Below are 24,708 nucleotides of genomic sequence, written 5' to 3'. Positions count from 1 at the left end.
TTCCTTCCTTCCTTCCTTCCTTCCTTCCTTTCTCTTCCTCTTTAAGATGGGAACCTGTGAAATGATGAGGCAAAGAGGAGGAGCCAGTGTAATCATCAGCAGACTCAACAGTATGGAAGGGAGTTTGACACCATCCCCAGGAATGTTCTGCTTTACCTAAAACACAAACAAACATTGCATCCACTTTTGAGATCTGCCACCTTGCCATTCCATGACACCTTGCAGCAGGACAAAATTCACCCAGAACTTGCTTCATCACAGTTCAGTAGATTTAACGCATTGCTTGAGGGACTGGCTCTGTGAACGGTCATGCCCATGGCCTCAAGGCATCTTATGCAGATGCCTCCCACCTTCTTAGTTGCTCTTCCTGACTGTCTTTCTCCTGCAATTTTTTCCATGCTGGGTCACACCTACAGCTACAGAGCAGGTCTTTCTGTCCTGCAACACCGGGATCAGAACCTTTTTACCTGGTTGAACAAGTAAGCGGTGAGTTGCGGAATGCAAGGGCCAGATACTCTTGTATTGTAGTAAATCCTCACAATAGATTCTTTCAATGTTCTCGTTTGCAACTCAGACAAGTTAAGTCACTTGAACAGGGTTGTAGGCTCAGCAAGAGTAGTACTGCAACTTGTACCTCTGAAGGTGCAGAAGGTCCAGAGCAGAGCAGTCTTGGACCCAGGCACATGGAGGGGGACACCTGCTATTCCCACCATTCAGGATCCAATCCCATTTCTCCTGGCCCAGAATGCTCCCACACCTAGCCTGACACTGTGTAGGTGGAGCTGCCAGATCCAGAGGTGGACGAGTGGCTCAGAACCACTAACCAGCCCACCCCACGTCTCAGTCGCAATGACCAGCCCAGGATGAGCAGCTGGTCCCGTCATTGCCACTCCCAAGACACCTGTCACTGGGCTGCTGAGAGGACAGGCTGTGCGCTGAACTGCTGGCAGCCACTTCCCAGCACCTCCTGGCGACGGACCCCTCAAAGACAGCCAGCTCCTAGGAAGGTAAAGCAGAGACATGGAGAAAATAGCCCCATGTCTAATGAGTTTAATGACGCCATTAAACTCAGCTGATCTTGAGCTTTTCCGAAGTAAACCAGTATCTTTCTTTCTTAAGCTACTCTGAGGTGGGCGTTCCCCTCACAGCCCAACTGTCTGGACTTTTATACAGATAGGGCCAGCAGTGCAAGCAGTCATCATCAAACCATGCAGGCCTGCCTGCGAGGGAATGGGCAGCGTGGGGTGGAGGAAGGTTTAAGACGTTATTTGAATGGGAAGTTGCTGGCAACTCCTAGGTATTCCAGAGGTGTTAATTGATGGTGAAGCATTTATGACCGGGGCACATTTCACAGCTCTGGGCCACCTAATGTTACTTCTCCTTAAAGCAGTTTTGAAATAAAACCCAACCATTGGCCCTTCTCACCTACCGCAATTAAATACAAACACCCACAGACACTGGGCCCTCTCAGGCCCGGACTGCGGCTGCCAGGGATGCAAGTGCACGGTGGCTGTGTGTTCCGTCACAGCACCACCACACTTGAATTTCCAGCCTCAGAGCCTGTCTTTTGGATCAGCGAGCAGTTGTGGGTGAGAGCCTTGTGCCAAGCTCCTGGTGGGCTCAGCTTGGCTCTCTGCTTCTTGGCTTTTACAGCAGGACCCCAGAGTGGAGAGTAGGCTCATTCTGGTTTCATGGAGCATGCTCCCTGCTGTCACCGTGAAGAAGGTGGCATCTTGGCTCTCAGGAGCCTGGCCAACTGCCCGCAGACATTGCCAGTGAGTTCCCTTGTCCCTGAGTACAGGCACTGGAGGCTTCCCTGGCCACTCAGGAAGGGTTTTCATCTCCCCTCTTGGCCCTCCCTCTGGATCCTAACATGAGGCAGGCGGTCAGACAGTCCTAGCCGAGGGCCGGCCCTGTCCTCCCTGCGGGAGCCTGGGCTGTCACACAGGCAGTGGTGGTTATTCTTACAAATGGCTAAGCAGACCTTTTTAGAAAAGTGAGCTATTAATAGCAAAGTGCTGAGTGAGAGGCTCCCGTGCATGAACCTGTGTGAGCGTGTGTGCGCGAGTGTGTGTAAGTCTGGGGGAGCGTATGCACAGGTGTGCACATGAGCACATGGACACCATGCAGACAGACGCATCTCCTTGCAGTTGCCCACATGCACTCCTAGTCTCCTGGTCTACCTGGAATCCCATTCTGGAACTGGCCTGCCCCTCTGACTTTTTGGACAAGAAAAGGCCAGGAGAAAGAGGCTGCCTGCGATGCAAGACCAGACATCTGGGTGCCCAGTGTGGTAAGCAGCGCTGCTTCCTGGGGCAGAGATGCTGCCCAGCGAAATGTGTGTGGATCCATCGGCAGACATGGAGACAGTTCCTTCCTTTGCCTGTGATGCTGTGGACCCCGAGAGACCCAGCCTGGACATTGGTTTTCGTGCTTTCTTCCCTGGCTTGGGAGGAAAGGACCCTGTTGGCTAATGCATGGCAGGAAGCACAGCTTCCAGATTTTCTAGTTATGCCCAAGATGAAAGAGGACTTTCTGAAAAGAAGAAGGAAAAAGATGGAGAGAGAGAGAGAGAGAGAGAGAAAGAGAGAGAGAGAGAGAGAGAGAGACAGAGAAAGAGACAGATTAAGGGTTGGGGGAACTGGAAGGAGCCCTGAGTAATGTATGGAAAGTAAAAGCACAGAACACTCAGCTCAAGCAATTGTTTTTCTCCTGGAGGCTAAAATTCATGGGCAGGTAGCCAACAGCCACATTAGGATAAGAAATGTAATCTGTTTATAATGAGTTTGCAAAATACCACTCATTGGTACAGTGAATGTGCAGGACACCCTAACCTGGCCTTGGCCTGCTGTCTGTGGCAAACGCACCGGAGCTAGTAGGTGACTGTTGGGAAAGCCTAAGTCTCCTGTTTGCCTCCTTTCTCAATCATCTATTTCCCTCTGGGGCAGGTGAGCACATTCCCAAAAATGACAGCTGGAGTGTCCAAGAGCCAGTAGAAGCCCCTTCTCCCTCCCTTGCTGGAACCATCATCGCTACCATTGCAGAGACTTGAAATGACCTCTCCAAGTCGGAAGGCACTCCAGAGATCACTCGACCCCACTGACGCAGGAAGTTGGGTGTCTGCAAAAATTCTCCTGCAAGGCCCTGGGCTCTGTAAGATCACTCCCACTTCTGGGCAAGATGCCAGCCTGGGCAGCTCTGGGCTGCCTGGCCCTAAAATGCATTGTTGTCTTTCCACTCTCTGCACTTTCTATGTCTGTAGTGCCTGCCACTTTTCAGAACAATAGTGAATAAAAACAACAGCCAGCATTTATTAGGCATTTACTGTGAGCCTGGTATTATCTAAGTACTTCATTTGCATTATCTCACTGTACCTAAAACCAGCAACCCACTAGGGAGATACCACTATTATCCCGTTTTACAGACATGAAAATGGAAGCTTAGAAGGCTTCAACAATTTGTCCAAACGTCCTCCATTCGTGGGATTCGTGGTGGAGTGTGGATTTGAACACACGATTTTTCAGTTCCAGAACCCATGCTCCTCCTGTCATACGCTGCCATGCTCTCCCTCCTACGTGGTGGTCCACAGAAGGCTTCCCTCCCAGCTACACATCCCAGAACTGGCACAGGTGTATCACTACCTCCATTTCTCTCCTGTAAACTAGAGAACAGCTTTATTCTAGAACCTCCCTCTGACCTCTGCAAATTCTGTCCATCTGTTCAGAATCGAACAGATGCTAAAACATTGTGGCTAAAAGCAAGAGCATCAGAATCAAACAGATCTGGTTTAGAATTCTGCTTTAGCCTCTTGCCAACCTCGGGCAAATTACTCAACCTCACTCAGTCTCCAGATTTCCATCTGTAAAAACAGAGAGAGCACTGTACTACCTAACAACCCCATGGGATTGTTATAAGAATTAAATTAGATAAAATATAAACAGCTCCCAGGCTGTGTTTGCAGATGAAAGGCAGCTGTGCTAAGCACATGATGACAAACGTGACAAGTCTCAAAGGACATGTGAGTGGATGTCCCACCATCAAGATTTCACTCCTTGCCCAACTTCAGGGGTAAGAATCCTCCAACATCAGGGGAGGACTTGCTCAAAGACACACAAACCAGAAATCCTCAAGAAGCCATAGTATGGCTGTGGCTTTCTAACACTATGCTACCATTTCCCATGGGGAAGAAGTAGGGAGGGAGTTGGTAGGGAATCGAGGAAGTACAGGGCCTATGACAGGACTGAAGCCCCCCTTAAGAAGCAAAGGAGGAGTTCTGTCCATCAACAGTTGAATGTTGAATACAGACCTCTAGTCTCGGCCTTGCCACTGAGGACTCATCATGCAACCCTAGGGCCAATTGCTCCCTCTCTGAGCCTTGGGTCTTCACTACCATCAACAGGTGAATTGGAAGTTGCCTCTGAAGTGTGCTGAATTATGAGGAATGAAGATGATTTAAAGACATAAGCTTTTTTCCTTGTACCTTCTTCCAACCTTACCTTCTCCAAGAACCCTCCTCTGACCTCCTCCTAAAAGGTCCCTGTATTAGCCCATTCTCACATTGCTGTAAAGAAATGCCTGAGACTGAGTAATTTGTAAAGAAAAGAGGTTTAATTGGCTCACAGTTCTACAGGCTGTACAAGCAGCATGGCTAGGGAGGCCTCAGGAAACTTACCTATGACAGAAGACAAAGCCAGAGCAGGTATCTTCACATGGCCAGAGCAGGAGGAAGAGAGAGAGGGGGAAGATGCTACACACTTTGAAACAACCAGATCTTGTGATAACTTACTCTCACTATGGCAATACCAAGGAGGATGGTATTAAACCATAAGAAACCACCCCCATGATCCAATCACCTCCCACCAGGTCCCACCTCCAACACTGGGGATTACAGTTCAACATGAGATTTGGGTAGGGACACATATCCAAACCATATCATTCTGCCCCAGCTCCTCCCCAAATCTCATGTCCTTCTCACATTGCAAAATACAATCATGCTTTCCCAGTAGTCCCTCAAAGTCTTTTAACTCGTTTCAGCATTAACTCAAAAGTTTAAAGTTCAAAGTCTCCTCTGAGACAAAGCAAGTCCTTTCTACCTATGAGCCTGTAAAATCAAAAAGAAATTAGTTACTTCCAAGATACAATGGCAGTATAAACATTGGGTAAATGTACCCTTTCCAAAAGGGAGAAATCAGCCAAAAGAAAGGGGTTAAAGGCCCCATGCAAGTCCAAAGCCCAGCAGAGTAGTCGCTCCAAAATATTATCCTTTGGCTCCATGCCCCACATCCAGAATATGCTGGTGCAAGGGGCGGGCTCCCAAAGTCATCGGCAGCTTGGCCACTGTGACTTTGCAAGGTTCAACCCCCACAGCTGCTCTCATGGGCTGGCACAGGGTGCAAGCTGCTTGTGGCTCTACCATTCTGGGGTCTGGAGAATGGTGGCCCTCTTCTCACAGCACTACTAGGTAGTGCCCTAAAGAGAACTCAGCGTGGGGGGTTCAACCCTACATTTCCCCTCTGTACTGCTCTAGTAGAGGATCTCCATGAGGGCTCCAACCTTGTAGCAGGCTTCTGCCTAGACATCCAGGCTTTTCCATACATTCTCTGTAATCTAGGTGGTTGCTCCCAAGCCTCAACTTTTACACTATGTGCACTAACAGGCTTAACACCACATGGAAGCCATCAAGGCTTATGGCTTGCATCCACTGAAGCAGCATCCAGAGCTGTACCTTGGGCACTCTTAGCCACAGCTGGAGCTGTAGCAGCTGGGATGCAGGGAACAGTGTCCCAAAGCTGTGCGGGGGAGTAGAGACCCTTGTTCTGGCCCCTGAAACTATTCTTCCCTCCTGGGTCTCTGGGTCTATGATGGGATGGGCTGCCATGAAGCTCTCTGAAATGACGTCAGGGCCTTTTTCCCATTGTCTTGGCTATTAGTACTTGCCTTCTTTTTAGTTATACAAATTTCTGCCACCTGCATGAATTCCTCCCCCTGAAAATGGGTTTTTCTTTTCTACCACATGGCCAGGCTGCAAGTTTCCCAACTTCTATGCTCTGTTTCCCTTTTAAATATAAATTCCAATTTCAGATCATTTCTTTGTTCATGCAAATAAGCATAGGTTGTTAGAAACAACCAGGCTGCATCTTGAATGCTTTGCTGCTTAGAAATTTCTTCTGCCAGATACCCTAAATCATGACTCTGAAGTTCAAAGTTCCACAGATCCCTAAAGCAGGGGCACAGTGCAGCCAATCTCTTTGCTAAAGCATAACAAAAGTGAACTTACTCCAGTTTCCAATATGTCCCTAATTTCCATCTGAGACTTTATCAGCCTAGACTTTACTCTTCATATCACTACCAGCATTTTGGTCATAACAATTTAACAAGCCTCTAGAAAGTTTCAAATTTTCCTTCATCTTCCTGTCTTCTTCTGAGTCCTCCAAACTCCTCCAACATCTGCCCACTACCCAGTTCTAAAGCTGCTTCCACATTTTCAGTATCATTATGGCAACACCCCACTCTTGGTACCAATTTTCTGTATTAGTTAATTCTCACATTGCTATAAGGAAATGCCTGAGACTGGGTAATTTATAAAGAAAATAGGTTTAATTGGCTCACAGTTCTACAGGCTGTTCAGGAAGCATGGCTGGGGAGTCCTCAGGAAACTTTTACTCATGGCAGAAGGCAAAGCCAGAGCAGGCATCTTCACATGGCCACAGCAGGAGGAAGAGAGACAGAGGGACATGCTACACACTTTTAAACAACCAGATCTTGTGATAACTTATTCTCATCATGACAACACCAAGGGGGATGTTGTTAAAGCATAAGAAGCTGTCCCTATGATCCAATCACCTCCCACCAGGCCCTACCTCCAGCATTGGGGATTATAATTTGGTGTGAGATTTGAGTAGGGACACGGATCCAAATCATATAAGTCCCTCCCCTGACCATCTCCCCTAAGTTTCTCTCCCTACTTCCAGACCTAAAATGACACCCTGCCTACCTCTGGATCAACTGTAATACCCTACCCACTTACCTGGCTTCTTTTCCTTCATAACACGTATTTGCTAACTGATGTTTTTGTCTTTTCCTTCACTAGCATGTCAACCGCACCAGACCGACTTACATTTGTTCTCTTTCCTACTGAGCCTTGAATGATTCCTGGCAGAGAATAGGCCCACTAAATAGCGGTTGAGTAAACAAATGAATGGATGAAGAAATGACTTTTTATATTATTTACGAAAATTACAAACTCAGCATGTCAGAGCTGGAGGTGACATTTTCAAACATTATTACCACAGAACCCTGAGTTCAGATGAAAGTTTATTCACACAATTTTTTAAATGTCCCAAATTAAACGGCTCACCTTGGCTTTATTCATACTAGCCAAAACCTGGAAACATCTCAGATATCCATCAATAGAAGAAAGTATCAACAAGCGGTGGTATATGCACACAACGGAATACTACTCAGCAACAGAAAGGAATGAATTATAAAACTTGGTAAATACGAAAAACACTACGCTGAAACAAAGAAGCCAGACAGAAAAGAGTGCATGATGTCCCTTCTATTCATACTGCATTCTAGAAAAGATGAAACTAATCTAGGAGGTGTAAAAAACAAAACAAAACAAGGTTTGTCCCTGCAAGGTGTCTGGGGAAGGGATTTGACAGGGAAGGGGGAAGAGGGAACTTGTGGGGTGATAGTTCTGTATCTTGACAGAGGGGTGGGTGGTACTCATCAAATGGTGCATGTAAGAATTGTATATTTCAATGTACGTAGAATTTTCTTTTTTTTGAAATTTGTTTTCTTTCATTTTACTTTTAGTTCTGGGGTACATATGTAGGATTTGCAGTTTTGTTACATAGGTAAATGTGTGCCATGGCAGTTTGCTGCACCTATCAGTCAGTCACCTATGTATTAAGCCTGACATGCATTAGCTATTTTCCTGATGCTCTCCCTCCCCTAAACCTCCACCTGCAGCAACAGGCCTCAGTGTGTGTTGTTCCTCTCCCTGGGTCCATGTGTTCTCATTGTTCAGCTCCCACCTACGAGTGAGAACATGTGGTGTTTGCTTTTCTGTTCCTGTGTTAGTTTTCTGAGGATAATGGCTTCCAGCTCCATCCATGTCCCTACAATGGACATGATCTCATTCCTTTCTATGGCTGCATAGTATTCCATGGTGTACATGTACCATATTTTCTTTATCCAGTCTATCACTGATGCCATTTTGGTTGATTCTATGTCTTTGAACATATGATGTTTTAAAAAGCCTTACCGCATCCATTACAATTGTAAGTTGCTCTCTAGTATGAATACTCTGATGTTTCCATTTTGATGTTCGGGTAAAAGCGTTAGCGTGCACATTACATTTCTGTGGTTCCTCTCAAAGATGTATATTCTGATGTCTGGTGAGTTCTGATGCCTGGGGAAAGCCTGACAGCAATGTTTGTATAGTTTTCATCTCACACAAGAAAAAGAAAAATATAAACAAATATTGAGCTGTAGTTAATGATATGCATACTGAAATGTGTAGGGTCATATATTTGCAACTTCTTTTGAAACGTATACAAAAAAAGAAATGAGGAGCTTCTGTTCCAGAAAGCTTCAGTAGACTTACTTGTTCCATTGCTTCTGCTAAACGCCACTAAAAAGTGTGGATGTTATATGAAAAACATGCAAAAGAAGACTCTGAAAAATGGAGAGAAGACAGACTGTCTAGAGATCTTGAGACTGGAGGAACAACATGGTGGAGAGTGCCCTGGTTTCTTTCTGTCTTGTATATTCCAGATATAGAGTTGAAGAAGCTGAACTCAGAAATTCCAAATGAGACCAAGAAAGCCCCAACAAAAGCCTGCTCTCTCTAGCCCAAGGACAGTGGAGCCCAGCAAGACAGAGAAGCTTTAGGCAATAACCGCTCCACCCTAGCCAAACACCACTTAAAATACCACCGCCCCACCCCAATCACAGAGGCCAGGTGAAAAGCCTCGACTTCTACCTTCACCAGCCTGTGTCAAGGCACCCCAACCACCCTGCCCACCCCAACCCCAGCAGGGTGGTGTCTGAGAAGGCTGAGGAGGGAGCTGAGACTTTCATCCCTGCCTGGTAGTAAAAAGATCCCCCACAGTTGGAGCGGAAAACATCAAGGGAGCCTGAACTTCCCTCTCCACCCAGCAGGAATGAGGCATTCCTCCCTTTCTGCCATGTTGGTATCGGGGGAGGCCTAGTGGGGAGCCAGAACTTCTACCCCACCAAGCAGTAAGAGGGAGAAGCCTTCTTCAGGGGTCAACAGAGGCCAAGAGGGGGACCTGGGCTTCCATCTACTCCCACACTTGACAATAATGGGGCAATGCCCTCCCTCCCCTCGTCACTCCCACTTCTCTCCCCCACCCCACCATCTTCTCCTACTGGAGCACAGTCAGATAAAGCCACTTAAAACAGAATATTAAAGTAAGATCCAATCTCTTAACATAACACCCCAAATGTCAAGGTTTCAATGGAAAATTGCTCATGAATTTTCCAGGAAGACCACAAACAGAATGGAAAAAAGACAATATATTCTAACAATGAGACGACAGAGATGTTGGAATTATCCGACAAATGCTTTAAAGCAACCATCACAAAAATGCTTCAAAGAGCAGTGACAGCATTCTTGAAATAAATGAAAAATAGGAAATCCCAGGAAAGAAAGATAAAATATAAAGAAGCAGCAGAAGATGGAAATTTCAAGACTGAAAAATAGAGTAATCAAAAATTCTTAAAACCCAGTGGAGGTGCTCAACACCAAAATAGAGAGAGCACAGGGAAGAAGCAGGGAACAAGAAGATAGGACAATAGAAAACACCTAATCTGAACAACAGAGAGAAGGTAGCTGAAGATCAAAATTAACAGAGCCTCAAGGTCCAGTTGGGCTATAACAGAAGACCTAGCTTCTGCAGCACTGGAATCTGGAAGGGGAGGAACAGAGGACAGAACTAAAAAAAATACTCAAAGAAATGATGGCTCAAAATTTCCCAAATTTGGCAGAAGACACTACCCTAGAGATTTAAGAAGCTGAGCAAATCTCAAACATAACAAACCCAAAGAAATTCACACTAAGACACATCATAGTCAAACTCTTGAAAGCTAAACACAAGCAGATGGTGTATTAGTCAGGGTTCTCTAGTGGGACAGAACTAAAAGGATAGATGTGTATATGAAGGGGAGTTTATTAAGAGTATTGACTCACACGATCCCAAGGTGAAGTCCTACAATAAGCCATCCGCAGGCTGAGAAGCAAGGAAGCCAGTCTGAGTTCCAAAACTTCAAAAACAAGGAAGCTGACAGTGCAGCCTTCAGTCTGTGGCCAAAGGCTTGTGAGAGTCTGGCGAACCACTAGTGTTCGTCCAAGAGTCCAAAAGCTGAAGAACTTGGAGTTCAAGAGCAGGACGCATCCAGCATGTCAGAAAGATGAAGGCTGAAGACTCGGCAAGTTAAGTCCTTCCACGTTCTTCTGCCTGCTTTTATTCTAGCTGCGCTGGTAACTGATTAGATGGTGCCCACCCAGACTGAGAGTGGGTCTGCATCTCCCAGTCCACTGACTCAAATGTTAATCGCCTTTGGCAACACCCACACAGACACACCCAGGAACAATACTTTGCATCCTTCAGTTCAATCAAGTTGACATTTAATATTAACCATCATAGATAGATAGATAGATAGATAGATAGATAGATAGATAGATAGATAGATAGATAGATAGACAGACAGACAGACAGATAGATAGATAGATAGATAGATAGATAGATAGATAGATAGATAGATAGATAGATGTCTATATGACATATTTTATTAGAAACCATGGAAGACCAGAGTACTTTCAAGTGCTGAAAAAACTGTCAATCCAGAATTCTATATCCAGCTGAAAGATCCTTTCCAATGAAAATGTCCTTTAGGAATAAAATGGAAATCAGGTCATTCTCAGGAGAGAGAACACTATAAGTATCTGTCACCAGCAGACATACTATAAATGAACAGCTAAAAAAAGTTTTCTAAACAAAAAGCAAACAATAAAGGAAGGAATATTGGAACATCAGTAAGGAAGAAAGAACATATTAACATAATAGTAGGCAAAAATATTGGTAAGTACTATAGACTTTCCTTCTTCTCTGGAGTTTTCTAAATTATGGTGATGGATGAAGTAAAAAATTATAACTATCTAATGTGATGCTAAATGTATGCAGAGAAAATATGTAAGCAATTGTGTTATAACCAGAGAGGGTAACAGGATGTAAAGAAAGGTAAGTGCCCTACACTTCACTTGAACTTGTAAAATGATAGCGCTAGTAGATTGTATGTCTCAATAGATACAGAAAAGAAATTGATAAAACTCAGCAAACGTTCCTGATAAAAAATCTAGCAATCTAAGAATAGATGGAAACTTCTTCACCCTGTTAAGGGAGCATCTATGAAAAGCCTATAGATAACATCATTCTTGACAGTGAAAGACTGAGTATTTTCCTCTTAAGATCAGAAACGCTCACAAATTCTATTCAACATTGTACTGAAGGTGCTATCCAGTGCAACAGCAAGAAATGCAAACAAAAGAGATTAAGCTTGGAAATAAAGAAGAAAGGTCATCTTTATTTGTAGATGACATGAGGGTGTATGCAGGAAATCCTACAAAAAAGACTACTAGAGCTAAAAATGTGACTTTAGCAAAAATACAGAATATAAGGCTAATGTACAGAAATCAATTATGTTTCTATATACTTGCAATGAACAACTGGAAATTGAAATTTTAAAAATACCACTTATAATGGGTCAAAACATATAAAATATGGCAAATGTGACAAGAGATAGAAAGATCTATACATTGAGAATTATAATGTAATTACTGAAAGAAATTAAAGAAAACCTAAGTAGACAGAGATATACTTTGTTCATAGATCAGAAAACTCAATATTTTTAAGGTGTAAATTTTCAACAAATTGATCTTAAAATAATTTGAATTGTAAATTATCATGAAATTGATCCATAAATTCAATGCAATCTTGACCAAAATCTCATAAGGGTTTTTTTTGTTTGTTTTTTGTTTTTGTAGAAATTCACAAACTGATTATAAAATTCGAATGGAAATGGAAGGGACCTAGCATAGTCAAAATGACTTTGCAAAGGAAGAACCAAGTTGAAGGACTAACATTGCTTGATTTTGAGACTTGTTATAAAGCTACATTAATCAGGACAGTGGAGCCTTCTATTATTGGCATTGCTTATACAGAAGCAACCAACAATCCTTCCCTCTCCATAATAATACTCCTGAAATCGAGAGGTAGAGTCTCATACTCTTCTCCTTGAATCTGGTCTGGCCATAGCGACTTGCTTTCCTCACAGAATATGGCAAAAGAAACTTTATAGGATGTGTAAGCTAGGTCACAGGAAGTTTTGCAGCTTCTGCCTGGGTCTCTTGAAACATTTGCTTTTGGAAAAGCCATTCTAGGTTAAGCCACTACTAAGAAGTCTGACTTTCCTGAGAATGCCATACTGTGGAGAAGTGAAAACTAGACACATAGAGAGAAGGCAGGGAGAGAATTAGAAGCTCGATGATTCCCAAGCTGTTCCAGCCTACTCCACCGAGGTGCTAGATATGGAAATGAAGGAGTCATATGGAGCCTTCAGCCTCCTTGAGCCTCCAGATTGCTGCTCCAGCCATCATCCAACTGCAAATGCATGAGAGACCCCAAGTAAGAATTGCCTAGCTGAGCCTGGCCAACTCCCAATATCATGAGAGATGATAATAAATTGTTTTAAGGCCAAAAAATAAATCAAGACAAACATCAACAGAACGTTAGAATCAACAGTCCAAAAATACACTGATTTTTGACAAAGACGTAAAACAATGCAGTGGAGAAATGTCTTTTCAACAAATGTTGAGGGAACAATTGGCTAAACACATGCAAAAAAGTAAACTTTGCTGCATGCCTCACACCATATTTAAAAATAAGTTCTGGGCCAGGCATGGTGGCTCACGCCTATAATCCTAGCACTTTGGGAGGCCGAGGCGGCTGGATGGCCTGGGCTCAGGAATTCGAGACCAGCCTGGGCAACATGGTGAAACTTGGTCTCTACTAAAATACAAAAAATTAGCTGGGCGTGATGGCACATGCCTATAATCCCAGCTACTCGGGAAGCTAAGACAGGAGAATCGCTTGAACCTGGGAGGCAGAGGTTGCAGTGAGCCGAGATCGTGCCATTGCACTCCAGCCTGGGCAACAGAGCGAGACTCCAACTCAAAAAAAGTAAATTAAATAAATAAATAAATAAAATATAAACTAAAAATGAGTTCAAAATTGATCATTATAAATTGAAATTTCTACAGTTTCTAGGAGAAAATTATTGTGACTTAGGCTAGGTGAAGATTTCTTACATGAAAAGCATAATCTGTAAAAGAAAATATTGACAAATTGGATTTCTTTGAAATTAAAAACAAGACATTGTTAAGAAAATGAAAGAGCAAGCTACAGGCTTGAAGAAAATATTTGCAAATCATATACCTAATAAGGAACTTGTATCCAGAATACATAAAAAAACTGTCAAATCTCAATAATAAGAAATCAAACAATCCAAATTTAAAAAATGGGCAAAATATCTAAACAGACATTTCACCAAGGAAGAGTTATGAATGACAAACAGGTGTATGAAAAGCTTCTCATCATTATTAGTCACTAGGGAGATGCATATTAAAATCACAACGAGATACCACTATGCACCCATTAAAATGAGTACAAGAGAAAAGACTGACCTTGGGAAGCACTGTCGAGGATGCAGCTCAAAAGAATCTCTCATACAGTGATAATGGGTTTTAGAAATGACAGGACTGTCATTAACCAAATCTTTTCCAATCCCAGTAAAGGTATTACTGTCTAAATCTCAGCCTTCCTCTTCATAGGGCCACAGTAAAACCAGCTTTCCAGTGTCTCACAAGGGTACCCCCAGTAGCAGTGAGCTTTGCACTTTAAGCAACCTGGGGTGGCTCTAGCTTAGAAACAATCTTTCTGGTGTTTTGTTTGAGGCACCAGACAACGAAGGCCACGAGACACAGCCTATTGTGTGTTCAGTGGTCTGTCCAGCTCTCTTGGATTTGCCTGTTGGTTCCTTTAAGGTGTCTTGAAAGGCAGCGCGGTACCCAATTAAATGAAAACCAGGAAGGCAGAATGCACCACGGCTATCAGTAATCAACTCTGGACAGTTCGTTGAGGATTGAACAAAACTCCGTGTTTCACCAAGTGCTTCTTTGTCTGCCTCTCTGCCTACATTTAGAGGAAGGGGCCAGGTCGAGGCCAGGAAAGATTTGTTTTAGCTGATAAAGGGAAAGCTCTGTGCCAGGAACCCTGTGGTTTTCTGTCTTTGGAAGTTCTCCCCTCTGGGGCTCAGGAGGAGACATATCTTCCTCCTAAAGCACATATCGCCTATTGCCCAGGGGAAGCAATTCTCACACATCCCCTGATCACCCCGGGCTGTGTACTCGATTTCAGGCCAACAAGACACTAAATTTTCTCTCTTAAATGTTTTAACTGTGGAGTTCAACGCTCCGCCTCCTCGGGCTTCTTATCCTGCAGGGATAGGCGGAGGGAGGCAGCTTCTAGGCTGGGGTGGGAGAAGCACCGGCGGCGCGCGGTGCGGTCGGTGTGGGTCCGGGAGCGCAGCGCAGCCGAGGCAGCGCGCGGCCTCGCTGTGAACTTGACTGCGGGCGAGGCTGGGCTTCTCGGGCGCTGGAGCCCCACATCCTGACAAAGACAGGCTGCCGGCTCAGCTTTGTGTTGCAACAGAAAAGCCTGCCTTTTACCTTTCCTAAAAACAATTCCCGGGATCTGTTAGAGGGGAGTTTCAGTCACTCTGAAATGACCAGCGAAATCTCTTAGAGCCAAAATCAGTCAACGCGGAAAAGACACGCTAATTTTTAAAACCAATAGGTAGTTGATAAATGGAGGTGTCAGTCTAGAAGCCCCCTGGGCCCAGCGTGCTTCTGCAGAGCCGGGTATTTTTAGAGTCAGCGCTCTCTGAGATTCCAGCTGGTCGACCCAGCGGGGCTCCTGTTGGCCTCACAGCGCACGTGGCTTTGCGGGATATGATGCAACCCCAGCGTGGGCTTCACTGATGCTAGGCACCAGGCTGTAGATCCAGAAACCCCGGGAAACACACAGAAGGCCAGCTCTCATCCCTCCTCCAATTTCACTTTTTTAAAAAAAACCCTCAAAAGGTCCGGATGCCGTTTTGGGGGGACGGGATGTATTGAAGATTTATAAATGGAGCAATCTCCTAATCAAAATAAACATCACCAATCATGCTCACAGGGTGGCAAATTAGTGGCAGGATATTTTGTTTTCTTTAGCAGTGATCCGTGATTGATTTATGGATTAAAATGTGCCCTATGAAGGACATATATATCTGTGAACTGTCTCCCTAAGTATTTCCTGTTTGCCTCTGTGCCACATGCCCAAGGAAAGAATTGTTTCTCATTCCAGGCAGGAGCTCTCTGCATGGCTCCTTGGGCTGGGATAGTTGTCTGCTTAGGGCTTCCTTGGGCTTTGTTTTCTGCTCTGTCCCCTGAACTCGGCAAAAGGCCTATAACAAGGGAGGCCGACTCTCCTACACATCCACAGGGCCCCCAAGCTCTTCATCTGTGAAGTGGGACAATAGTGCTTGTCTTACCAGTCTGATAGTGTCCTTTAGAGGATGCCGTTAATTAAGGATGGAAAAGATGCTGGTGACTGCAGCCTTTGTTGGTCCACTTTGCTTGTCTGTGAGATAAAGATCTTTATCAGTAATGCTTCAGTTATTTTATTTTTTTAAAAAAAGTTGCAGTAAGCATTATAAAATATTACAGTTATTACTTCTAGGATGTGGCTACACAGGAATTTATGTTATTCTCTGTGTGTTTCTGTGTCTTTCAAAGTCTTCTGATCCAATAAAAAGAAAAGAAGAGGCAAGAAGAAAGAGGAGTTACATGAAATCTTAGACTTTCTCTGATTCTACGGACAGGAAGATGCTCACGAAACCCGAGTCCTGTAGGAATGAGAGGTATGACAATTATTCATGATATTTCTGTTCCTTCCGTTGCTCTGAGAATTTACTAAAATCCTGCAGTAGCCTTCACCCCCACACTCAACCCCATTTGTCTAAGGCAGCTGTTTGCTCACCAGGCTGATTTGCTGGTGGGATAGGAATTTTCTAGCTGAAGAAGGGTAAGCCCAGGATGATGTCATTTATGATATTTTGCTTCAATCTCCTCCTCCCTCCCCAACAATCCCAACCTGTACCAAATAGGAACATACACCTGTAGGAAGAGAAACTATGATCTCTAGTCATTAAAAATGTGCTTTGTGTGAGGCGATCCCAAATGCTCTTGGGCTTAACAAAAACACATTGCAAGACTCACATTGCCATTGACATTTCCACTCCTCTAACTTAAAAACAGCCAAACTAAATTAAGTAACAACAACAACAAAAGTTGTTTCCCACACAGTTTGACCAGATCTTACCACCAGTCTTCAGCCTAAAACAATTTTCATGCTTGAGTTGTTAACTTATGAAAATAGGCACAAAAGGGGGAAAATGTGCACAGATCCTCACTACATTATTAGTCATTGCTACAGCTGAATGCGCTCTGGTACAAAGGCATGTTATTCTGCCTGCCAGTATCTCGGTTTTGAACAAAATGCAGCTCACTAATGGGTTCTGCCTCATATACCTTTCTGTAATCATTGCGTTGCCATTCTCTGTAATTTATCCTGTTTCTCATGAGGAATGTGTCCATTAGTCAGGCGTGCACACACACACGCACACACATCTTTTAAGTCTGCTTTCGTTTGTGGCTGAAAAGAAAGGTCAGAGAGCTGCCAGTCATTCAGGGGAAGCACCACTGTGCCGATCGTGATAATATTTGGAAAGCACAGTGGTGGACGGATGTAAATAGATTCTGAAAATCTAGTGAATTGGGGGCAGCAACATGAGTACATGAAGAGGATCTAGAAGCAGACTGGCAAAGGTGGAGACGGAATGGGAGAATCTGACCTGTCCCACGTTGATCTCTTTATCTGAGAGGGGCAGTGCGGGGCTGACGTCTTCCTGGACCAGACAGAAACATCTTGCTCACTTGCTGAGTCGTCTCGAGTTTGGGGGATGAGCTCCAAGATTCCGACAGGAACCCCCTTTTGACAGCTTCTGGCTTGGGCTCAGACGTGCTGCCCCAAGCCAGTCTGAGCCAAGTGACTCCAAGTGAATGGAGTTTTGAGCCTATTGATTTTTTGCTTCTGTAAACTCCAGAATTAGTTACAGAAATGAAGGCTTTTGAGTGTTTACTTCAAAAAAAAAAAAAGAGTAGGCAGGAAAATAATTGGGAAAAACTACGGACAAGATATTTTTTTAAAGCTTGACAAAGATCAAGGTTTTCACAAACAAGTGTGAATCACTAGAACCGGCTCCTCACAGATCAGAGGTCTGCAGGGGGCTGGGGATCTGGCAAACGGGCCCTCCGTGGGCAGGGAGCTCCCCAACAATTCTCATCCAGCAAGAGAAGCCTTTGGCATCTTCCTCTTGAATTAGGATAACAGGATTCCCCATCATACACTTGCCTGGTCAGGGAGGCAGTAATTGTGAACCGAACGTGTTCTTTCATCCTCTTTGAAGTGTTAACGAATGCTTTGATTTTGCTCTTTTCTCCTCATTAAGACACGTGTGGCTCCTTTTTGCCCCCAGGAAGTTAATCTCACCTCCCAAGCCCACCAGGCGTCCTGCTGCTCAGCTGAGTCCAATCCCAAGGAGGTCCTCTCCTGTCAGGTGGCAGATATGACTGTCTTGCCAAAGACCCCTCTGCCAGGATTCTGACCCAGGCCCAGGTGCAGGTAATCTCAGTGCCTCACACTGTTCTGGGAGCCCAGGGTGCATCACCATGGAGCCCCAGCTCACGTGACGACATAACGGTGTTTGCAGTAATTCTCAACCCTGGATGTCCTGTTTACTACGAAACACAGGCATGTTAAGTTTCCTTGATACTGTCCTGCAGAGGCTAGCAGGCTGGACAGAATTTAGGAAGACAGAACCCCCCAAAGATCTGGAATCTTTAGCAATTATAAAGCCCAATCCTGCCCATAGCCTTCTTTTACCAGAGACAAAGCAAAGTGGTTTGCCCAGAGCCTCACTGCCAGGCAGTGGCAGAACTGAGACGAAGTAGCCTTGCTTCTCCCAGCTGACATTGAACTCCTGAGGCTCATCTGCCATCAAACTCCCACTTGAAACCCTCACTTCCCCCCTCCCAGTGCCAGGGCAAAGTCAATGAGATAGAAGTCTGCAGACTGGAGCGTGTGGGTTACTCAGAGGCCACTGAAGGTGGAACAGGCCCCTTTTGCACTGTGTTCCAGCCAGAGGGGAACACAGGCCAGTGGGTCAGAGTGCTGTGCCCCAGAGTCACAAGCACAGGGCATGGCCCACAGGACCCAGTGAGGACATTCCTGCAGATGGCTATAGACAGGTAGAGAGCTGGAAGGCCAGGTGAACTCTGGCAGGTAGGCAATGGGAAGGTGGACAGAGGAGTGTTTTTGAGAAAGAAATTCAAAGCTGCGAGAACCTAACCCTTCCTATCTCATTCCTTTTAGGCATAATCCCCACGGGCAACAGGCTCAGTGACTGGCTAAATGTGCACCTCTCTTCTGAATCCCTTACCCATCAATGCAGTTGGTATCACAAATTAGACCCTCTCCCCTATTTTCTTCTTTTCAACAATCTTAGCCTTTTTGCGTGTACCGTTCAATAGTGTTATGTACATTCACATTGTTATGTGACCAATTTCCAAAACTCATTTCATCCCCCAAAACTGAAATTCTTATGCATTAAACAACTCTCCATTCCCCAGACCCTGGCAGCCACCATTCTTTTTTGAGACAGAGTCTCCATCACCCAGACTGGAGTACAGTGATGCAATCTCAGCTGACCACAACTTCTGCCTCCTGGGTTCAAGCGATTCTCATACCTCAGCCTCCCGAGTAGCTGGGATTACAGGTGCGCACTACCACACCTGGCTAATTTTTGTATTTTTAGTAGAGATGGGGTTTCACTCTGTTGGTCAGGCTGGTCTTGAACTGTTGACCTCAAGTGATCTGCCTGCCTCAGCCTCCCAATGTGCTAGGATTACAGGCGTGAGCCACTGTGCCTGGCCCACCATTCTGCTTTCTGTCTCTATGTACTGGACTACCCTAGGTACCTCGTGTAAGTGGAGCTATACTGTATTTGTCTTTTTTTGTCTGGCTTCAGTCACTTAGCATAAAGCCTTCCAGGTTCTTCCATACTGTAGCATATAGCAGTGTTTCCTTCCATTTTAAGGTTGAATAATATTCCACTGTATGTATAGACCACATTTGGTTTATTCATTCATCTGTAAACACTTCGGTTGTTTCTACCTTTTGGATATTGTAAACAATACTGCTATATTTGAATAAGGTGTGCAAATATTTATTCGAGATCTTGCTTTCAATTTTTTTAATACACACCTAGAAGTGGAACTTCTGGGTCATATGGTAGTTCTATTTTTAATTTTTTGAGGAGCTGCCATCCTGTTTTCCACAGTGGCTGTAGCATTTCGTATTCCCACCAAAAGTGGAGAAGGGTTCCAATTTCTCCATGACTTTGCCAGCACTTGATATTTTCCATTTTATTGCTATTAGCCATTCTAATGGTGTGGGGTGATGTCTCATTTTAGTTCTTATTTGCTTTTCTCTAATCATTAGTGATGCCAGTCACCTTTTCACATGCTTTTTGGCCATTTATTAATATATATCATCCTTGTAGAAATGTCTATTTAAGTCCTTTGCCCATTTTCTAATAAGGTTGTTGTTGCTAAGTTATAGGAGTTCTTTATCCTCTCACTCCCTGAACTTTTTTTTTGTTTTTTTTGCAACTGAAAAACTAAAGGCTCAAAGGGGCAGACGGCCTGCTGAAGCCTTTGCCCAGGGGCTGCTTGGCAACAGCAGCAGGGAAAGACTGACCCGGGCTGACCCTGGCTTAGGTGGCAGCTACAGAGCTCTCAGCCCATTCTCCCAGCCACACAGTCTCAGAGCAAACACTGTCCATCAAATGCATCCTCTGTGTTCATAGCTTCATGTGCCAAATTGCTGTTTGAAAACCAATGGCAAACACTGGTTGCAGAGAACCCAGAAGAGTGTAATATCCACTTTAATGATGGTTCCCCTTTCATATTTTCTCTCCCCTCTAAAGGAAACAGAGAGAGAAAAAACTGTTCATGGAAAAAAATATATTTAAATGGATCGGTGCCAGGGAACCATTTGCACATCTGTTCTTAACAGGTTTCAGCTGAAACTACTGAAAATCTACACAGATCTGTTTATGTGGAACCAGTTAAATATGATAAGATTACAACTTGGAGGGTAACCCTGGATTTGGTGGCGGGGAAAGAAAAGAAAAGCCCCTCCACACTTGGTCTCCGCATGCACTCATAACATTTGACCACAGATGTGTTGAGGGAGTCAGGTTTGCCGCAAATGGAAAAGACCTGAATTATTTGAGATTAGCTACAAACAAACTCAAGGTGTCCCCACCTTCTTTCTGCAGCACATAATTCCTGCCTCGTCTCTAATCTGGGCCCAGGCCTTTGTTATCAGAGAGGAGGCTGTAGCCAGGAAATCACCCGTTTCGGAGTGAGTCTGTCTTCACTCCTCCAACTAGCCATTTAGGAGGAAGACAGTGTGCACACTGCTCACACAGAGAATGCACAGTTGTCTTCTTTGCAGTTTTCAGCCATCCCAAAGGACACCACGGTCTCCCGAGGTTGTGCAGGCGGCAAGGAGGGAGTGTTGGCTGAGGGGTTCCCAGTGGAGGCCCTGTGCTCCTTCCGGAGTCTTTTTTATGTAGTACTCGCAACCACGCTACGAGGTTGCGTTGTCACCCCGCCTTGCAGAGATGAGCAAATTGAGGCTCCAGGTTCTGGGAAAATTTGTCCAGGGCCATGCCGATAATTAGATGCTCTAAAGGAAGAAAGATGTTTCCTCCCATCTAAATATACCTTAACAGGAGCATCACTTGAGCCCAGGAGTTCAAGGCTTCAGTGAGCTATGATTGTGCCACTGCACTCCAGCCTGGGCAACAGAGCAAGACCCTTCCTATATTAAACATAAATAAACAAACAGTAAGTGAATAAGCCTTGAGGCAAGGTCATGACTCAAATATCCACAGGGTCCAGCAGGAGCAGGAGTGAGGGTCCCTAGGCAGCTGATATGGGGCTATAGCAGACTGACACTGGGAAAAATGCACACACCGTGGCCCAGATCTTCTGGGTTTTGTGTAGAGAACAAGAAATCACTAGAGTTTTGCATGATAGCTCGGATATTGAAAACAAGCACAAAGCACAGCACCTGCTATAGTTTGCAATCTCCACTGTGGGTCCTTTGGTGCCCCCAGCGGTGGGAGGAAGGGGCTGCACTTCCTTTGAACCCCCTCTGGTTGGGGACTGGGCATCTGACCATCAGGATCCTTGCCTCCTGGTGCAGGAGGCGTCTGTCACAGGCCACAGACAGCGGCAGCTCAGCACCCTCATCCCAGTATCCCTTCTAAACTTAATTAAACTCCTCAACTCTGGCACACTGTGAAATGTATATTCATCTATAAACATTTCTCTAATAATTTATCTCAAAAAAGTGACGTCAGTCTATAAAACACACCACAGGACACAGGAATGGCAGTCCCATGGCCTCAGAAACAATCAGCCAAAATTGACATCTGACAACACCTCCTCCCGCAACCCCAGGGGCCGGGCTGTGATCCGTAAGGTTTTCATTCCTGCTGGACCCCACGCTGTGAAAATGCACCTATTTTTATTCATCAACATCATTTTTTAAAAAAAATAAGCAGCCCAGCAGAAAACAATTGTGAATGGCAGCTTCATTACATTTGGAGTTTTGGAACAAAGACAGTATTGCTCACACTCTGTGACCTGTTCAATGATACTGAAGTTTAATTAAAAAAATGTTAACGTACTAAACTGATGACAAGGAAGGTGCAACACTAGGGCTTTTTTGAAAAATCAGGAAAGCAAAATATGCATGACAGATTGTCTCAATTATCAATTCAATGTGACTTAACATTTGTCTTTTGGTTTTTATTTGACACTTTCAGTTTTGAACCAGTAGGGCAGTAATCCAAGCTGTATGGAACCAAAGTGGGGAGGTTGGTGTGACTCGGAGGGGAGGCTGAATAGTGGGACCCCTATTTGCCCTTTAGGGGCTCAAATATCATCCTGGGCAAAAGACCAGTTCTTGTCTTAAAGGACCTACTAGAATTGGCTACTGTTCCAGGCTCCCCTAGAAAAGCCCTCGAAAGGGTATTTTCTAAGCAAGAAACACGGTGATGCTTCCACCACGTGACTGGTTTAAGATAGTCATTCTAGTAGACTTGATAAGTGAGAGCCAATTATTTTGAAGCAATAGATTAAGTGGTGTGTGGGCAGCCACTGAATATTTAACCCAGTCTGAGATTCATTAATTAGGAAAGACTTTTCTTCTGAGATGATGCAATAATAGAATAGGAAAATTTAAGTGTTGAAAGTATTTCAATGCATTGATTTTAAAGAAGGTCATCTCCCCTAGAAAAGCCCTTGAAAGGGTATTTTTCTGAGCAAGAAACGCTATGATGCTTCCACCACATGACTGGTTTCAGTCATTCTAGTAGACTTAATAAGGGAGAGCCAATTATTTTGAAGCAATAGATTAAGTGGTGTGTGGACAGCCACTGAATATTTAACGCAGCCTGAGATTCATTAATTATGAAAGACTTTTCTTCTGAGATGATGCAATAATAGAATAGGAAAATTTAAGTATTGAAAGTATGTCAATGCATTGATTTTAAAGAAGGTCATCTAAAGCAGCAAAGTGATCCACATCCTCTCTGGATAGTCTCTAAAACATGTCACATCAGTTCATGTCCTAAAGCCCCATAAAAGAGAGCCGTTTTCCCCCAACTACAGAGCCCTGAGATCTGGCCAGAGGTCCCGTGGTGGAAGACTCACCCCCACTGTAGCCTGTGAAAGAGGAAGGCCACTAGCCCTCATCTTGGGGACCCGTGAAGACCCATCTCCCACTTGGAGCAGGCGAGGGAACTGCAGGGTATTGGGTGAGGCCTGCTATACTTTCTGCAGGCTTTGGGTCTTGGAGGTAATGGTACCAGCCTCCCAGTGTGGGAGCTGGAGCGTCTGCTTCCACCCTGAGAAAATAGGTGTGGGAGCAGGCCACAAGCTAGGACAGTGCCTCAACCTCCCTGAGGAAAAGACCAGAATGTCTTCAGAGTCCAGGATCTAAACCAGGGGTCTGGAGTGGCAAATTTAAGGCCTTGAGGCTGGACTGGACCAGTGCAGAGTCAGGGAGCCACAGCTGTGACCTCGGGGAGGTGCTTGTCATGCACAGGGAGGAGGCTGCATTCTGTTCTCACAGTGACAGGAAGCCACTGTTGAGTTCCAAGGGGCAGAAGGACATGGCTCAATGTGCCTTTCCCAAAGATCATGCCGGCTCTGTGTGGAGTGGGAGTCTGGACAGGTAAGAGTCTGGGCTGTGGGCCAAATGGGAGACATGGGATGGGAGACAACAGGATGGACTCTTGAGACATTTCATAGATAGAGCCGGCAAGGCACAGGGAAGCACTGGGTGGGGAAGGTGAGGGCAGAGTCTATGGATAAGGCACCTGAAACCCCTGGTTTCCCATTTAGAGAAAGAATCCAATGATTACTACCCATCTGAGCTGTTGTGAGGACTGAGAATGGTGCGTGGCATGAGCAGCTCACAACAGGGCTCCAAGGAGTGAGGGTCTGACTGTGCTCCTATTACCTCCTTTTGTCATCACAAGCACAGATGATGGACATCTGTCTCTAGCCATGTTACTTCTGACCCCCCAGCCCCAGCAAAGCAGGAAGTAGGGCCTGGGTGAGAAGAGGGGTGACAAGGCGGGTTTGAATTGATCTTTCTGAGAAATCATGTGCAACTTCATAAGCAAAACAGTTACGCAATAAACTTCCAGGTTCTTAAAACCACGCTGAGGGTTACAAAAAGAAAGTTAACTGGATGCTGATGTGGACTGTGCAAATTGTTACCATACTGAAAACCCTGTGTGTCCATGGCGACTTATGTACAAGTGAGCTGGACAAGTGACTGCCCCCTCAGGCTGGGATCCTTGCGTCCACTCTCTGCCATGCCTGTCCCCATCATCACTCCTGGAGAAGCAGGGATGGTAGCAGAGTTCCCACTGGAGGACCAAACATGCATCCAGCCTTGGAAAACACTGGGCACACTGGACCCTTCCCACCCTGAGCAGTGGGAAGTGCTAAAGAAGTTGATTCACAGGGGAAACTGGACCCTATCTGTGGGGTCTTCCCACTGGCTGGAAGGGTTCCTGGAGGAGGAGTTTCAGGGCTCTGTGAGGATGGGTAGGAGGGCCTATGGGGCAAGGTTCACAGCATCCTGCTTGGAGAAGGACACATACCCTGTTTCCTCAGAGCCAACACGTTTTCCATTCTAAATATAGCCTAAGATGACCCAAGACATCTTCAGTCCCTTGCAGGGAGACCGCAGTTTTGTAATTTTCAGCATTTCTATGATTTTGAGGAAATGAACAGTAAAGCCCGAAGCCCTTTCACTAGGATCCCCTGAGCCCGGGGACCCTAGGTCCTGGCAGACAGCACTCCAC

General features: G+C 45.0%; 1 protein-coding gene across 3 annotated transcripts in view; it reads right to left on the bottom strand.

Moving 5' to 3' along the window:
* LOC105540031 overlaps positions 1 to 24,708 on the bottom strand; it is a 293,057-nt gene that overhangs the window by 148,678 nt on the left and 119,671 nt on the right. For 2 of the 3 annotated variants that reach the window (XR_001006139.1, XR_001006138.1), the window contains exon 2: positions 15,682 to 15,770. The gene's annotated coding sequence lies outside the window, so the exon portion shown is untranslated. Of the gene's footprint in view, positions 1 to 15,217; positions 15,771 to 24,708 lie in introns of those variants that run through there. The other variant, XR_001006137.1, reaches the window with a different exon arrangement.

Source organism: Mandrillus leucophaeus, unplaced genomic scaffold, assembly GCF_000951045.1.
Source record: "Mandrillus leucophaeus isolate KB7577 unplaced genomic scaffold, Mleu.le_1.0 Scaffold214, whole genome shotgun sequence".
In the NCBI taxonomy this organism is placed as follows: Eukaryota; Metazoa; Chordata; class Mammalia; order Primates; family Cercopithecidae; genus Mandrillus; species Mandrillus leucophaeus.
The sequence above is the reverse complement of the archived record's forward strand: the minus strand, read 5'-3'. Positions and strand labels throughout refer to the sequence as shown.